Genomic DNA, 16,820 nt, shown 5'->3' with positions numbered 1-16,820 from the left:
GCCTTACACTTTTTAGGAGATGAGGGACCTTCGGTCTCGGCTTTCTTAGATTCTGGTTTCTTCCCCCTCTTGGCAGGTTTATCCACAACATCCAAAGCACTCTGCATCTCGGGAGTGAGTTGGAATGGACCCGAAGGTGTCAATTTCCTATAATCCACCATGACTTTACTTTCAATAGATACACGTCGGCTCATCGATTCAACAATAGAACCAACATACATGAACTTTGCTCGGTCAGTAAAAATAATTTTAGTTGTGTGAAAAGTAGCAACAGAAGACATGAGATCTCAGAATATTTACATGAGGAGTTGAGGCTCTGCACCATCTGTGACTAGATTAAAGATCCATAATCCAAATGGATTCCATTGTATAGACCAGAAAGGATGGTAATGAAACCTTTACTCGCCCCATTTGACCCTGCAACCCTTTATGCTAACCCCTTGTAGATTACTATGAAAAGACCATTCCATTGAGGTGGAAAACATGACTTCTTGAATTTCATCACCATAGTAAGAACATCTCTGTATCCCATCTCATAGAACATCGAAAACAATTGAGATGTTGTGATGAAATCTGGAAAGATGACAGAAGCATCTGTAGCAAGCCCTAGTAGTGAAAAATGTGTGTTTTGTATACAGAGGTCTTGTGATTAAAGATATCAAAGAAGATCTGTTCTTTGTTTTTATTGTATGAAGCCGTGGAATAGACCTATGATAGAAGGGACATGGGAACTGATTCGACTTGCGTAAGAGAATTCACCAAAGGAGAATACTTGAGACATTCTACAACGTGAAGCATATATGAATCATAAATAAAAGGGTTCAGTTGTTGATCAGATTCTGATTGGGTTTTATCGTAAGCAAAGATGATGAAGTTGTTTGGTCTTGAAGAGAGGATGATTCCGCCATTGTTGTAGTGAAGAAGAAAATGAACAATTGTATTCGAGAGAGGTTGAAGAAGGTAAGGAGGTACAGTAGGTATGAGAACCCCCTTTTATACAGTTGCCTGGAGAGAGAAAGTATTTGTTGTGATGATGATACGATCTTTGAAACGGCGCCTAAAAAGCACGATTTGACATCTTGGTATTCCTAGGTTTAGGTCAGCAGGCGTGGGTATACGAACCGTTTCAAATTCACATGCCCAATTCTTATCCCATGTGGAATTCTTATCCAATTACCGTCTCCTCAATTTTGAAAATGCCTCAAAGTCAAGTACAACCAACTACGAACAAGACTCGGTCATTCTCTTCATGTTAAACAACCTTTGCTCCTCCATAAGAAAGTGAACCACCTTTGCTATTAGAACCAAAAGCATAAATCTGAAAAGTTCCATTAGTACCACAAACAAGAGTTTGGAAAATGATAAAGATCTCCGTGCAAGAGTGTGCCAAAGAAAAAGAAATAAAGCAAGATGTGTGTGGGATATAAGTGATGTCTTTGAAGACATGAAACGAATGATCATGGGCATGAATCTCTTCTATCAAAGTCAAGAGAGACTGAGAAGTGTTTGTGTGGTTTCCCGTGAAACACAATCAAATGTTTGTTAAGAAACATTGAAATGCATCTTTTCATGTAAAGGCCTTATTGGGCGGTTTATCTTCAACCGAACTTCGATACTTAAAATAAGACCGAAAGTAGGATGCAGTACTTGTGATACCAATGTGGCCTGTTGAACAAGTAGGTTTGATAAAATATAAAGTGAGTAGGTGATTATGAGAAATATCAAAAACAAAAATGAATCTGGATCTTATGGGAAGAAATGTCTTAGTTTTAGACAATTTTATAAAGACCACTCAAAACTAAAAAAGAGATTCCATCAAGGTAACAAGTAATAGCATTCACCGTCAATTCATTCAAGGTGTTTGATTTTGGGTCTCACTCAGCACGTGGTGAATGTATCTAAGATCATCAACACAAATGTTGTGTAAACATAAACCTCAATGCTAATTGTTGAGAGTCTCAAGGGTTACGATTGTGGAGCGAAATGCGATGGAGAAAAATGAGTTGGTTAAGGAGATGAAAGTACCTCTGCTACTTAAGAATGACAAAGCAGAATACTCTTAACTCACTGTGAGAAGAGTAAGGTAGCTCGTGACTTGAGTGAATTTAGCAGCCTAATTGGGAAGAAACGATAGGTGTAGATCGAATCATTAAGGCTTCACTTAGATTTTAGGAGGCTTTGGTCTACATACAATACCATGCTTCCAGGGACTCTTAACTAGTACATAGATAAAAAGAGATATACATCCCTAGCTCCACATGATGTAACAGTTGTGATCATCAAGCCTAAGAAAGAAAAGAAACAAAAACGAACGAAACACAAAAAGAAAATATTTTTGTAGTTTTGGATTTTTCTGAAAAATAATAAAAACAAAAAATAAAATATTTTTGGAGTTTTTGGAATTTCTGAAAAATAATAAAAATAGAAAATAAAATAGGAATTTTTGAAAAATAATAAAAACAGAAAATAAAATATTTTTGGAGTTTTTGAAATGAAAATAAAAGAGAAACAAAAGGTAAGCGAAAAGATAGACAAGATATACAAAACACACAACTGAAACTAAACTTCATAAAGATGAAGCGAAATGGGCCGAGCGTGGTTCATTTCGGTCCTCGAAAATTCCGGAACCGAAATAGACTAAGTGTTCGCTCTATTTCGCTTCTCCAAATTTTTAGTGAAACGGAAGAGGTTTCGGTACCGACTCAGCTTCCATCATTCCCAAGCCTTGTAGAATTTTACTAAAGCTCGCTTATGGTAAGGCCTTAGTGAAGATGTCAGCCAGTTGATCTGACGACCGAACGAAGTGAATTTCAACATTTCAATCTTCATTATGGTCCTTAATGAAGTGGTATCTTAGTGCAATATGTTTAGTCTTCGAGTGTTGCACTATATTGTGACATATTCGAATCGCAATTTCAGAGTCACAATAGAGGGGAATCTTCTTCATACTTATCTAAGTTGGTTTTGTATCCAAATGATTTGTGATGTACATGATGCTGCAGCGATGTACTCAGCTTCGGCTATGGAAAGAGACACACATGTTTGTTTCTTTGATTGCCAGCTGACAAGTTTGCCATCAAGGAACTAGCATCCACCATTTGTGCTCTTTCGGTCTAATCCACACCTAACTAGATCAGAGTCAGAAAAGGCTTGAACAAAGAAACCAAATTTAGCAGGATACCAGAGACCGAGAGATGAGGTTCGCTTCAAATACCGGAAGATGTTTTTCACTGCAACCATATGAGGTTCTCTTGGATTTCCTTGAAACCTGGCACAATAACAGATAGAAAACATTGTGTCCGGTCTACTAGTCGTTAGATACATTAGTGACCCTATCATTTGACGATAGAGAGTCATATCCATAACTGGTTTCTCAAGAGATGGCGTCAGCTTCGTGCCAAATGCCATTAGAACCTTTACTTTGGAATCTCCCGTCATGCCAAACTTCACCAATAGAGTCTTCGTGGAAGCTTCTTGATCAATGAAGATGCCTTCTGGTCTCTGTTTAATATTCAGTCCAAGGAAAAAGTTAATTGGACCCATTGTACTCATTTCAAATTTATTCTCCACCAACTTCCTGAATTAAGCCATTATGCTAGGATTCGTGGAGCCGAAGATGATGTCATCGACATAAATCTGAACTATCATTAAGTGTTCGCCCTCTTTCTTGCGAAAGAAGGTTGGGTCAACCGAACCTTGTTTGAATTTTGACATTTTGAGAAAGCATGATAGAGTTTCATACGCGACTCTTGGGGCTTGCTTCAAGCCGTAGACTGCTTTATCCAGAATGTAGCAATGACTAGGATACTTCTCGTTCACTAATCCGGGTGGTTGTTCAACATAAACCATTTCTTCTAGTTTTCCGTTCAAGAAAGCACATTTTACATCCATTTGGAAAACTTTGAAGTTTTTATGGGCAACATATGCCAGAAAGTTCTCACTGATTCCAACCTTGCTACAGGAGAGAAGGTTTCCTCATAATCTATTCCTTCTTCTTGACAATATCCTTTCACCATGAGCCTCGCTTTTTTGCGAATTACGTTGCCTTCTTTATCTAATTTATTTCTAAAAACCCATTTCAAACCGACTACCAATGCATCCTTTGGTGTGGGAATCAGCCTCCAAACACGATTTCGTTCAAACTCATCAAGTTCGTCTTGCATAGCTTGCACCCAATCAGAGTGATCAAGAGCAGCATTTACCGTTTTCGGTTCAATTTTGGAGACAAACAAATTAAACATGCAGAATTCTACTTGAGACAATAAAGCAGCTTGTTTCGCCTTCTGTTGAGAGTGTGTGAGAACTCCCTCTGTAAGTCCCCAAAATGTTTGTGTATCAATCAGATCCGTTTGATGGTGCGGAATCCCAATCAAACGGATGATGCCAGATCAAAATAGAAGAGAATGAAAAGAAGAAGAAGAAGATGAATCTTGTATTATTTGATGATTAGAATGTAGATCCAAATACAAGATTCACACACAAAACACACTCTTTTCTCTCTCTCTCTCTCTCTCTCTCTCTCTCTCTCTCTTTCTCTCTCTCTCTCTCTCTTCTAGGCCGTACACTCCTTTTCTGTTCATCAATTCTACTCCTCACACCTTACACCTATATTTATACTTGGAGAATATGGGCCTAATGGGTTTACAGTCGTAAATGCGTTTACGGCCGTAAACAGACCATCTGAACGTAAACTCATAAACATTACATAAAAATACAATTTCCTAGAAAAGCAAAGTATAAACCATATTTTTGACCCAACAATCTCCCCCTTGGTTTATAACTTTCTTTTCTAAATTGATCCAACAAGTTTTTTGATGAATCTTGTATTATTTGATGATTAGAATGTAGATCCAAATATAAGATTCACACACAACACATATCACTTAACACAGTAACCATAAATGCTTAGTGAGTTCCCCCAAGTACCACATACAACACATAAGCCACTCGAGGCTATAACTCGGTAAGAACCTTCGGTTAATGTGTCTCAGCGGGACCCTCCAGTCCCGTAGCTGGTTGGACTCTCCGGTCAGGTCTAGATCGTTGGACCCTCTGGTCCAGTCTAAATCATTGGACCCTTCGATCCGGTCTGGTTAAGGACCCTCTGGCCTCATAAGTCATTGGACCCTCCGGTCCACATAGCATACATAAATCACAATGTACATAATTTCAAGCAAGCACATAATACATATGACCCTCCGGTCTGCACATAGATACCACTTTAGGTAATGTATAGTGAGAAGACTCACCTCATAAGATGTCTAGTACACTCTTGTGCTCGATATCCTCGATCTAGCCTCCACCTAGCACAATAATAATAATTCTAATCAATACTCTCCTTACATCCTCATCTCTAGAGAATGGGTAGAAGAGCATTCTACCCCTCCCTGACCCCTCTCATTCAGTTTGGCCAAACCCTAAGGTCAACTAAAGTCAACTCCAATCAACGGTCCAATTGACCAGACTCGCCGAATGCAATCGTGTGAAACGGCAAGTTCATGCGTATCCTCTGAATCCTCCTAAGGCCCCACTCGACTCGTCGAGTTAACCTCCCAACTCGACGGTTTACCACTGGTCACGAATCACGAGGCAATACGATCTGACTCGTCGAGTCCTTTTATGGACTCGACGAGTTTCCTTCATGGTAATACTCACATGACCTTCTGAGGTTATATCTATTTGTCTAACTTATAGATCTGATCTCCTAGCACCCAAGAGTCACGTAAAGGTTCAATCATGATGTCCATGCACCACACATCTAGCTCTATTTGATAAAATAACCCTTATAATGGTATCTTAAGCTCAATACTCTCATGTGACTGCATAAAGTTGGGTTATTGGGACTCTCTGGACCTCTTACGGTCCAGATCTAATGTCTATGCATCAAAGGGACTCCACATATTCCATAATTCAACTAACATTACTAGAAAAACAGCCTTTTACGACGCTCATTGCGCGTTGTAAAATGCTCAGACAACGCGCAAATGCCCGTCAAAAAAGGCCCTGTCATAAAGAGAGACGACGCGCTTTTGAACGTCGTCTATAAACGACGCGCATTTACGACGCACGGTTATGACATGCAATGCATATCAAGGAAGGTCATGTCATAAAGCAAGACGACACGCTTTTGCGTGTCGTAACCTTACGACGCGTGTGTTTATGAAACTGAATGCATATCAAGGAAGCCCCTGTCAAGAAAGTCCATGTCATAAATGAAGATGACACACATTTTTGCATATCATAATTTTCAATGTTAAAAAAAATATTATTTACAAATTTACTAATTTTCAAATTAAATTTGCATTTAATGTCTCATAACAGAAAATAAAATACCATATACAAAAAACACAATCCATTTCATAAAATTTATTGTCATACAAATAACAAACTTTATTTCATATTCATACATATGATTACATTATTCGTTAAAAAAACATATACCTACATCTTCCCCTAAAATGTTATTACACAATGTTGGCCACTTCATTGATAGATCACCAACAACTGCCCTAAAATGTTCCATTATGTGCCCATACTCATGTCCTGTAACTTTAAACATTTAATAAAGTAAAATACATCCTAAAAATAAAATCGCACAAGAAACAACACATCATAATGAGAAATTACTAACATGAATGGAAGAATTACACTATAAATTTGTTTTACCAAGCGTGGCATGGATGATCAGGTGCTACAAAGTTTGTCCAAGCTGCCAAACAATGACTGCATGCAAAGCAAAACATACATACACTATAAATTTAATTACCATACAAATCATATTCATACATACGAGTTTGTTTTACCTTTTTTGCCTCATATCTTTATTTTTTTATTCTTATTAGCCATGGAGTGTTGGTGTTTTCTTTTCTCTCATTCAATCAACCCTTTGTTTTACTTTGAAAAATTAACAATTTCCCTACCAGTTGACTCTATATCAATCATAAAAAAAGTAAGTCAATCAATAGTCAATGGTCAATACCAACTACAAGTTTTTATTGAAGTAACCTGACACCATAAATACTTTGGTTTAATGAACAGGAACATGTTTAATGAACAGGAACATGTATGTATAAAAGTTGAAGCAGATGCATACAAAAGTCAATGACCATTGCAATCTCATGAGGCTCTAAGTAGATGATTTGCTCCTCCACCTAGTCAACAACAAGCTTAAGCAATAAATACACAACTACAGACTAGAAAAAAAAATCATAAAATTAGTATATGGAAACAATATATAGACTCAATAATAAATGATAATAAGGGTAATACCTCATCCTTTTAAACCTCAATAAATTTAAGAATTGATTGCATTACTGAAAATCTCATCTCATAAACTACCTTCTGTGAACGTGGTTCTGAAGCACTTGAAACTCCTCGAAGTCTCTCCAATAAACAAGTCACCTACAAAAAAAATCCATGATTTAGTTTAAATAGTTTTTGAGTTTTAATGAAAGATTAAGTTTTTTCTCTTACAGCGAGAATAACATTTGGCTGCTGAGAAATAGTCTTGATGTCTTTCTTGCCAGATAAGTTGTCATATGATTTGTGAGATCATTCATATACCTTTTACAAATAATAACTAAATATTAGAAGGCTCTTGGTACTTTTGGGTGAGGATCAGAAAACATAATATTAAAAAAAAAACAAAAACAAAATAAAATTATTTTACTGATTTGCTTCCACTGAGTTTTTTATTCTAGAAGCTGAAAGAAAGAGGGTCTGAGACTAATGAGCATTGTTGTTGTTGTCGTTGTTGTTGTTGTTGTTAATAGATACACTTTTACCTTCACCTATATGTTGCCTTTTAGTTGGATGAAAACCTGATTTATTTGCTTCTTTTTGATTTGACAAAAAGAATCTCAGGTTACCAAACTTATTACTCTCCTTATTCTTTGGTTTTCCTGTTGAAAACTACACAAAACACACACATGATAAAAAGAATTACTAATCAACAAAAGTACATTGCCACTTTTTGCATTTAACGCTAGAAAGCTACAAACCTGCTTATCGCTTTCAATGCTATGAATGCCTACATTACTCTTATTACAATACAATTTCTTACTACACATAACAACAATGTAATAACTTTTTTACCCATATATATAAATTATAATAATAGCATACTTACATATTTTTTTACCAATAATAGCAACCTAATTTCTACCTGAGTAAGTAATGTAGTTTTATTTGTTACATATTGCTTTGCTGCTATTATCAGTGAACAGGTTGCTATTTATGTGTAGAGAATAGAGATGTAAGTGTGTTGCTATATCTAATTAAGTAGATACATTGGTATTTAATTATTTATGGATTGGGTGGAAATGAAAGTAGAGTACCTTGGATGTAAGTGTGGAACCAGTTATGCTGATAAAGTTAGCTCCTGCTTCAGTTGCAAGTGCTTTTGCAAGAAGTGTTTTCCCAGTTCCAGGAGGCCCGAAAAGCAATATTCCTTTGCAAGGTTATAAGATTGACAACAAATACATTATAAAATAGGAAGCAACATGATATGCGTTTGTCCCATTTAGTCCAATCTAACTATTTTTTATGTATCTATCAAAAAAGCATATTTGACTTTCTTCCGTGTCTCGTCTTGTATTCTCATCAACATTATAGATTGCCAACATGGGTAAAAAAGTAAAGTGCATCACCTATAATCTATATTATAGTGAAGTGCATTGTTATTTCTTGTAATTTGTCCAAAAAAGAATAGAGACCTAAGTTGGACAAATCAAAAAGTACGTAGTTATCTTATGACCTTATCCTTTAAAAACACACACCATGATTATAATTATTCTATTGTCATGAGAAGCATATGTATGGCCTTCTAAAAAGAATTTATACATTAAGATGAAATAAAGAAAAGAACAAACCTTTAGGTTTTGTGCAGGCTTCTTGGAGATCAATTCATGCTCTGTTGGTCTCATAATTGTAATTTCAAGGCTTCATGTTTCAAAAGATAAGTCAGTTAAAGGTAATTCAATAGTGAGCTGATTAATTTAGCCAAATCTTGTTTCATTTTTCGACTTTACTTTGTGGTCCCCACATCATTAGTCGATGCCCACAAAATGGAAGTTAGAAATGAAACTAATTAAAAGCACCACATTTGAAACTTTCACTTTTAGCCCTCCAAGAAGTTTCTAATGAGTTATCTGACCCCACATTTCCAGATTGAGCTGAAGCAATGGAAACTGATTGCCCAATAAGAGCAAACCAAGGGATATTAGTTGAACTCCTTGGTCCTTGACCCAATAGAAGTGCCTGAACAGCAGCAAGAACTTTCGGATCTGAAGATGCCTGATCGATTTTACTGATCACACCAATGGTTCTTGTTGCTACAGTAAAAAAAAATTATAATTTAATAATTCATGAAGCCTTGATTGGATTACAATTTGGGAAAACAAAGATTAGTTGTCCCAGATTACTTACCTTTCCTTGAACACTACTTGGAACAACTTATCACCATGACAAGCTAAATCAACTAGAAACTTTCCCTGTTTACATTTTACAACAATACATGTCAATAAATGAAGGAATTATACTATATTTCTTTAAAAAAAATGCATAAAATCAGAATAAAATAATGAAATAGATGAAGAGAAATTAAAAAATAAACAATAGTAAAAAACTAGAGTTTTAGAAAGAAATCATGTAACCATTTTCATCGAACCATTTTTTTCAATTCCTTTAGTTGAAAAATCACACATATTATAGAACAAAGATTGTATATCTACAAATCTAAAATCAACCCCCCTTGCAATAAGGCATAGTCAATGACCCAATTTCACCAGCCTTAGTCACCTGCACAACCACAAATACAAATTTATATTTTCAAAATCTCAAAGCACCAATAGCTTTACTCTAAGAAATTATCACAAAAGAAAAAGAGTCTACCTACTCGAATTACCCAATACCAATTGCTTTACTCTAAGAAGTGCTAGTGGGATTTACCGAGTCAATTCCAGTGGCCTCAGCCCTTTAGATGTTTATCAGCAACAACAGAGACTACCTTAGATGAGTTGAGTTATTTTGAGCGGAATCTTTTAATGCAACAGAGACTTCAGCAGAGTATTTATGAACGCTCCTTATGTATGCCAGGTGATGGTCCTGCAATGAACCTTGATGTTAATTCCATGGGTCGATTTAATCTGAATATGTAGGATCCAAGCAAGACAGACTCTACAGTTGCCATATAGATCGCTTCTACAACTCATACACATAAAATCGTTGTCATATACAAATCCAAGCTAAAAGCCCTAAATTACCCTTTCCTAGCAAAAAAATCAAACCAGAAAATTTGGTCCATATTGTTAATTAACCCTGCATAAAACATAACCCACGAACAGTAAAACACGGGAAAAAAAGTCAACTATTATAACGAATTGAACATAAAGAGATATAGATTTACCTCCAATGGCATAAAAAACTAAGGAAAATCCGCTTACATATGTTCTTTAGTCATATAACAACCTTCAGTTTCTCCGTATCTTTCTTTGTGGTGGATCATATTTTGGTCTGAGAAGTTTGAGTTTCACCTATGCCGTTGGGTGATTGAAGGCGACGAGGCTACGTTTGCTTCTTAGAGAGAGGGACGGCGAGAAAGTAAACACAAACCTCACAAATTAGAGAGTTTATCGAAGCCAGTAAGGGGAACACCAATGAAAAATCCAAGGGATTATTAAGAGAAAAACTGAGTTTTGTTTGTTTAAAAGCTATCGAAGTATCAAGAAATTTCCAATCCAAGAGACTCCAGCGCGTATACGGAGGTGATGGCGATAAATCGATTGACTAATAATTTGAGAGAGCAAGAGAAGACCTACTTGCTAGCGATTTGGATGAACGGGTGGCTTAGATGAAGGCATTTGAGGCAGTCGATCAGTTTTATGAGAGTGACTGTGAACGATATTTATGGTATAGAAGAAGAAGAAGATGACCACTTGACTTTCTTGTTCACAAGATCATGAAATTAAGTTTTACCTGGTATTTGTTGGAGAGAATCGCTGAATGTGGGGTGAGAGAATCATGAAGGTGAACGTTGGGAGAAGATGGAGGAGCGTAGGAGAATGGGGGAGGGATGAAGAATCGGCAGAAAATGATAAATATGGAGTTTTTTTTGTGAGATGCCATCTGAAGAAGCATCGAATGGCTGAAAACCATAGTAATACTTATAATTCTTAGGGCACACTATTAGGGAAATAAAGATGACTTAGGGGCATAAAATGGTGGAGAAAATAGGATAGTTGTCGTCGTTGACCTCCGTATGGCTGCAGAGCTCCAAAAAGGGAGAAAGATCGACAGCCACACAATCCTTTTAGGGTTTTTTTGGAAGATGATTTTACAAAATACAAAAAAGAAGGAAGAGAGTATCAGGCGGGGTTTTCAATTTTTTATCGGTATTTCATTCCCCCCACTTGGTAATTAAAAACATGGAAGAGCGTGCGTCCGCCAAAAAAAATTATAAAGCGATAGTTTTAGATGACACGCTCTTTTATGATAGGCGCCCTCCGTGTTTTTAATTTTTTTTTTCTTTGGACACTATTTTTAGGGCACGCAAAAATACGTGCCCTCTATCTTTCAAATTTTGCAAAACTGACATTATTTTTTAGGGCACACACAAATGCGCGTCCTTTATCAGTGAGTGCCATTGTTTGCGCATCATTAAAAGGTTGTTTTCTAGTAGTGTAAAAAGGGGGTAAAGAATCCCTAGGTTCAAGAGATCTACTATTCATATGAAAATAGGCATGGATTCATACCTCAAGCAACAACCTTGATGAATTGGTAGAAGATCTAAGTCCCTCAAGTCAGCTTGGCTCGAATCCCCTCCTTCTTCCTTGCAAGAATGCACTAAAGTGATGTAATTAGCTCCCTTTCTATCTCTCTCTCTATGCTCGCTGGTTCGATAGGGTATCTCAAGTGTGTGTGTGGCTACAAATGAAGGCCATAAGGACCTTTAAATACGTCACAGGCCCAAAGATTTAGGGTTTCTGTCCATAGTGCTGACTCGTCGAGTCGACTCACTGACTCGTCGAGTCCCTTCATTAATCCGAGTCATCAGTTGTGAACCTACTCGACGAGTTGAGGTGTCAACTCGTCGAGTCACTCCTCATATCTCAAAAAATAAATACTCAAATTACCATACCAGGAAATCCGGATGATACAATTATCCCACACTTAATTTGATTTCACCCCCGAAATCGCTCTTCATCCACACATGATTCGAACCTATAACTCGGAAAACACCACTGAAAAGGGCCTTATACCCCACCGATATCTTTTCTATGGACACATGAAACCAAACTGGAACTCCCAAATCCGGAACAAAACCGACCCTTCTTTCGCTAAGATACCCCCTTTCAGACCTCCCAAAAATCTGGAAGCTCTAGTGGCCTGGCCCGCCGCCAGACCGCCCACTCAAGATATCACTACATTATTTGCTCCTCGAATAACAAACCCTGATAAATCACTGCCCCTCTAATTCTCTCTAGACAAAATCCAACAATCAGCTACTGATCACTCACACCAAACATAACAACGATCTGATTCTCGCCCCAAGAAACGGAACGGTTCACGTCCTACCAGGGCTCATTCACTGAACTACTATCAGAACCCATCCAAACAATGAATTCTCAACACTCTGCCCCTAGACACGAGAGAATAATTGTGATCGCTCAAAGTGTCCTCATACATCTAAAAATCATAAGCCTCAGCTCCATTCCTCATATCCCTTTTTAACACCGAGCACCAGGTCTGATCTCGACCCAACACTTGAACTTCCTAGGTCATCCATTGCATTACCCAACCATCTCAATGGTTTCCTTCTCACTAAAACTACACCAGCCCATTGCGACACACAAGTCACGATGTTCGCCTTACCCCAAGCGAATGCTACACTTCCAACTGAAGATCGACTCAACCCCAACCTCTGTCGTCTACTGCTCATAGTTCCATGATCTCGTGGAACCTCCCGTACTCGAGTACTGACCTACATAGGTCTAAAAAATCATATGACCAACAATACCCCTCAACATGGAACCCATCTCAGAATCCAGAATCTCATCTCGCCTACACAAGTCTAAAACATCAGATAATAAACAGTAATGTACTACGGCTCCCTGCAGCATCACAACAACCTCTCACTGACTTGCTGGTGAATAATACAGCTCCTTGCAGTATCACCACACCCTCTTACTATCTCATGGATGTTGCAGCTCCCTGCAGCCTTACATCACTTTCTCTTACACCCACGGTCTCAACCTCAAGTCGACGCCACACACTGCATCCACTAACCCACATTCCACGGCCCAACATAAATAGGTGCGCACCTACCCATCCAAAAGTAAGCGTCACTACTCCTGACGGCAACTGACATGACAAACTCCTTTTCGCACTACAATCCTCATTCTTAAATAATTTCGTTTACCATCAATTAGCCAAAGTGCTCCCACTGGAACCATCAATACATGCTACACCACCTGCCAGCTCTTAATTCAGTCCTCAGAATAATCTAGAAATAAGGACATCATACTCGGATACCTTGGTACACCACACAGAATCTCACAATGTTTTGCCCAATCCACTGATCTAGTACTCATGGTAGTACCTGAAACACATATCACTTAACACGATAAGCATAAATGGTTAGTGAGTTCCCCAAAATACCACATACAACACATAAGCGACTCGAGGATATAACTCGGTAAGACCCTCCAGTCAATGTATCTCAGCGGGACCCTCCACTCCTATAGCTCATTGGACCCTCCAGTCCGGTCTAGCTCGTTAGACCCTCTGGTCTGGTCTAAATCATTGGACCCTCTAGTTCGGTCTGGTTGAGGACCCTCAGGCTCATAAGTCGTTGGATCCTCCGGTCTGGTCTAATATCACATAGCATACATAAATCACAACGCACTTAATCTCAAGCAAGCACATTGATGAGAGAAAAACTTTGAGACATACTTGAACAAAAGTTAGAACAAGTATTTAGCAGGATAGTTAATCTCAGAGGATATATAAGCTCAACAATAATATTATGTTAGATTGTTAAAAGGTTACATAGTTAGATGAGGAAAGTAAAGAAAAATAAATGACAACAATTTGTTATATCAAGTATACACATAAGTTGATAAATAACATGGAATGCATTCAAACCAATGTTAGTGAGTGAGATCCAACTTAGTGATTAAGTCACAAAGACTTGCTTTGAAGAGTAATTGTAATCTTCTATGTAATTCGTAAGTAATATTGTTGAATAAGAAAGAGATAGAAAGGATAAATCCAAAGAAAGTATATTAGAGAGTGAAGATGGGTATTTGATACAATGAGCATGGTCTCTATTTATAGAGATGTAAGAGTTACAGCAAAAGTTCTCTATGAGTAGCCATGCAAGGTCTACTGGACAATAGAGATAAAAGTGATAAGACAATAAAGACTAAGTACAAAAATCAAGAGTGCAGTTCCTTAGACTTCGGTTGCGGATGGCTGAAGTAGAGAATTTGGGTTGCGGCTGCGGTGCTGACTGCGGTACGGAGAAGTTCAAGAAGGTCACTTTAAATGATTCAAAAATTTCCCCCTAAGTGAACTCTTTAACTTCTGATCATTTATCAAGACGAAGATATTTCATCAAGATCCACCATAACTTCCTTACATTCTCCAACCAGGTGATTCTCCTCAGGATCTTAAACTTGACCTCTGCGGTAGTGAATTTGGATTTCTCTACTGCAATGCGGAAGATGTCAAGCTGCTTCCTGGTGATTCGATGCATGGCACTCATGGAATAAAATATTTGACATTTTCATTTTTCCTCTTAAAAAATGATGCCAAGTTCCGGGAAGTTTGTTGCACCTAAAGATCTATCAGCAAAGCCTTCGGTAGGCATCGGTGCGGGGTCGAGAGGTGGTAAATCAACCTTCTTGGAAATGATGGGATAGAACCTATTCTAAGTCTATAAGATATTGTTTATATATAACTTATATATATATATATATATATATATATATATATATATATATATATATATATACACTTAGCAATTATAGATCTATCAGCAAGATTCCTTTGTTTTCACGTGTTTGGCTCTAGTATCTTAGTGCTACAAAATGCTCATATAATATTTTAAATGTATGCTCGGTTCTAGTGTTTCCTTTGTATAGAGCTTGGTAAGTTTTAGACTTGTTTCAACACGTACCATTATCACTCCAAACACATGTTGGTCATATCTCAAATAAATATAGTTGATCAGGCTATATTTATCCTAGATATGATTACATAACTGTCAAGGTTTAACCGTAGTGTCCAACATCTAAATACTTTTGTTTTGTTCTTCTTGTGATATTGTTTCTGGTATGTATGTATACTTGTATACTTTTTATAAAATACTTAGATTTTAAAAGTATACTTTTAGTTTAGAGTGCTCCAGCCCCATAGTGTTTATAGTTGTATATCATGTAAGGTTTGATATACTTAGTTCATTATAATTAATGTTCTGATACCAATTTGTCACACCCCCAAACCGGAACGGCGAAAATGTTCGGGAGCGGAGGACATCATGTACAGTATCACAACAGTTGTATAATTGGAGTCAAAGCAAACACAACCATTACATTAATAAGGTAAAGTATTTATATATGTTCAATACATAGTTTGTATGACATCAAAATGTATAACAAAAGTATAAAAGACGCGACTCTAACAGCTCCATCTTCTCAAAAACCTGCGGGTGTACCTGTCTTATCGGTTCCCTGAGAATAATAGTGATTTTGAAAGTATATCGACATTTAAGTTCGTGAGTTCATAAGCATGTTTTACTGATGAAAAACTTGTTCTTGTACTTTGAAAATGCTAGTATGTTTCTCAAGAAAATCTACTATTTTCTATAGTGAATGTAATGTACTCATGTATGTTCCTTGTAAATGTATACTATATTAGTGTACTCAATATTAGAAAATAGTGTATTGTATTTGTATTTGTATAAAAACCTTTGTATGTATACCTGGATACCACCATTTGTAGTGAAAGTAGTGTATTGTAATAGTGTTTGTATAAAAACATTAGTATGAATGCCTGGTAACCATCAGCTGTAGTGTAAAGTAATGTACTGGAGTTTTTTTAATTAAAGGAAAATCACCGAAGTAGTGTTAATCCCAAAAACAAATGTTTTAGTTATATTTTTGTGAGTTTGATATAACCATGCTTGATATGACCTAGTGACCTCTACGACGTTCTTCAGGCCTCTAAAAGTTATGACATTTGTCACCCCAGGCCTGTTAGCCTAACTGTAGTGTTAACCCGCTATCATGCACGTATTAAACAAATAAATTTATCAATACATGGAATGCACTAAAAAGATGGCACAGGGAAGCAAGGTTGAATCCTCAGGGACATAGCCTAAAAGAAAATGCTTTTTTGCATCAGGTACATCTAGTCAAGAAACAGAATATAAAAGGGGGGGTTTTGATTAAAACTAATAGCTAGAAATGCAGTGATAATAAAGTCAACGAAAATCAATAATAAAAATCGTTTCAGCTCTGGTGCGACTTTCCTAATCATGCTACTAACCCGGATCTGATTATTTAAGTTGCGTTCTATCTAAGTTGGTACTGAGAAAAACTAACACGCTCTAGTATATTCTCTTTATTGAAAGCGGAAAAACAAAAACTAAACATCGGGTTGCCTCTCAGAAAGCAGCCCATTTTTAAAGTCGTTGGCTCGACTTTGCCCAACCAGATTTATGAGCTGGTGTGGTTGGGACTTCCTTGAAGATCGACTCTTTTTCTTGTGACTCCAGATCCCTTCAAATATGGTAGAATTTTGGGATATGGTACTTGCAC

General features: G+C 37.1%; 1 long non-coding RNA gene across 27 annotated transcripts; it reads right to left on the bottom strand.

The window, feature by feature from the left end:
* Positions 1–6,337: 6,337 nt before the first annotated feature.
* LOC145048861 (uncharacterized) lies at positions 6,338–11,296 on the bottom strand. Of its 27 annotated transcripts, none has more exons than XR_013683088.1 (9): positions 9,892–11,295; positions 9,427–9,798; positions 8,871–9,332; positions 8,337–8,449; positions 7,474–7,911; positions 7,339–7,401; positions 6,804–7,151; positions 6,632–6,723; positions 6,338–6,549 (listed from the first exon to the last, which is right to left on the bottom strand). It is a non-coding gene; the product is annotated as an uncharacterized LOC145048861 (long non-coding RNA). The 27 variants fall into 27 exon arrangements; XR_013683085.1 differs by having other exon boundaries at positions 6,338–6,543; XR_013683090.1 differs by having other exon boundaries at positions 6,649–6,723.
* Between the last annotated feature and the right edge of the window lie 5,524 nt (positions 11,297–16,820).

Source organism: Lactuca saligna, chromosome 5 (assembly GCF_052625555.1).
Source record: "Lactuca saligna cultivar CGN05327 chromosome 5, ASM5262555v1, whole genome shotgun sequence".
Lineage (NCBI taxonomy): Eukaryota > Viridiplantae > Streptophyta > Magnoliopsida > Asterales > Asteraceae > Lactuca > Lactuca saligna.
This window is presented reverse-complemented; position numbering and strand designations above follow the sequence as displayed.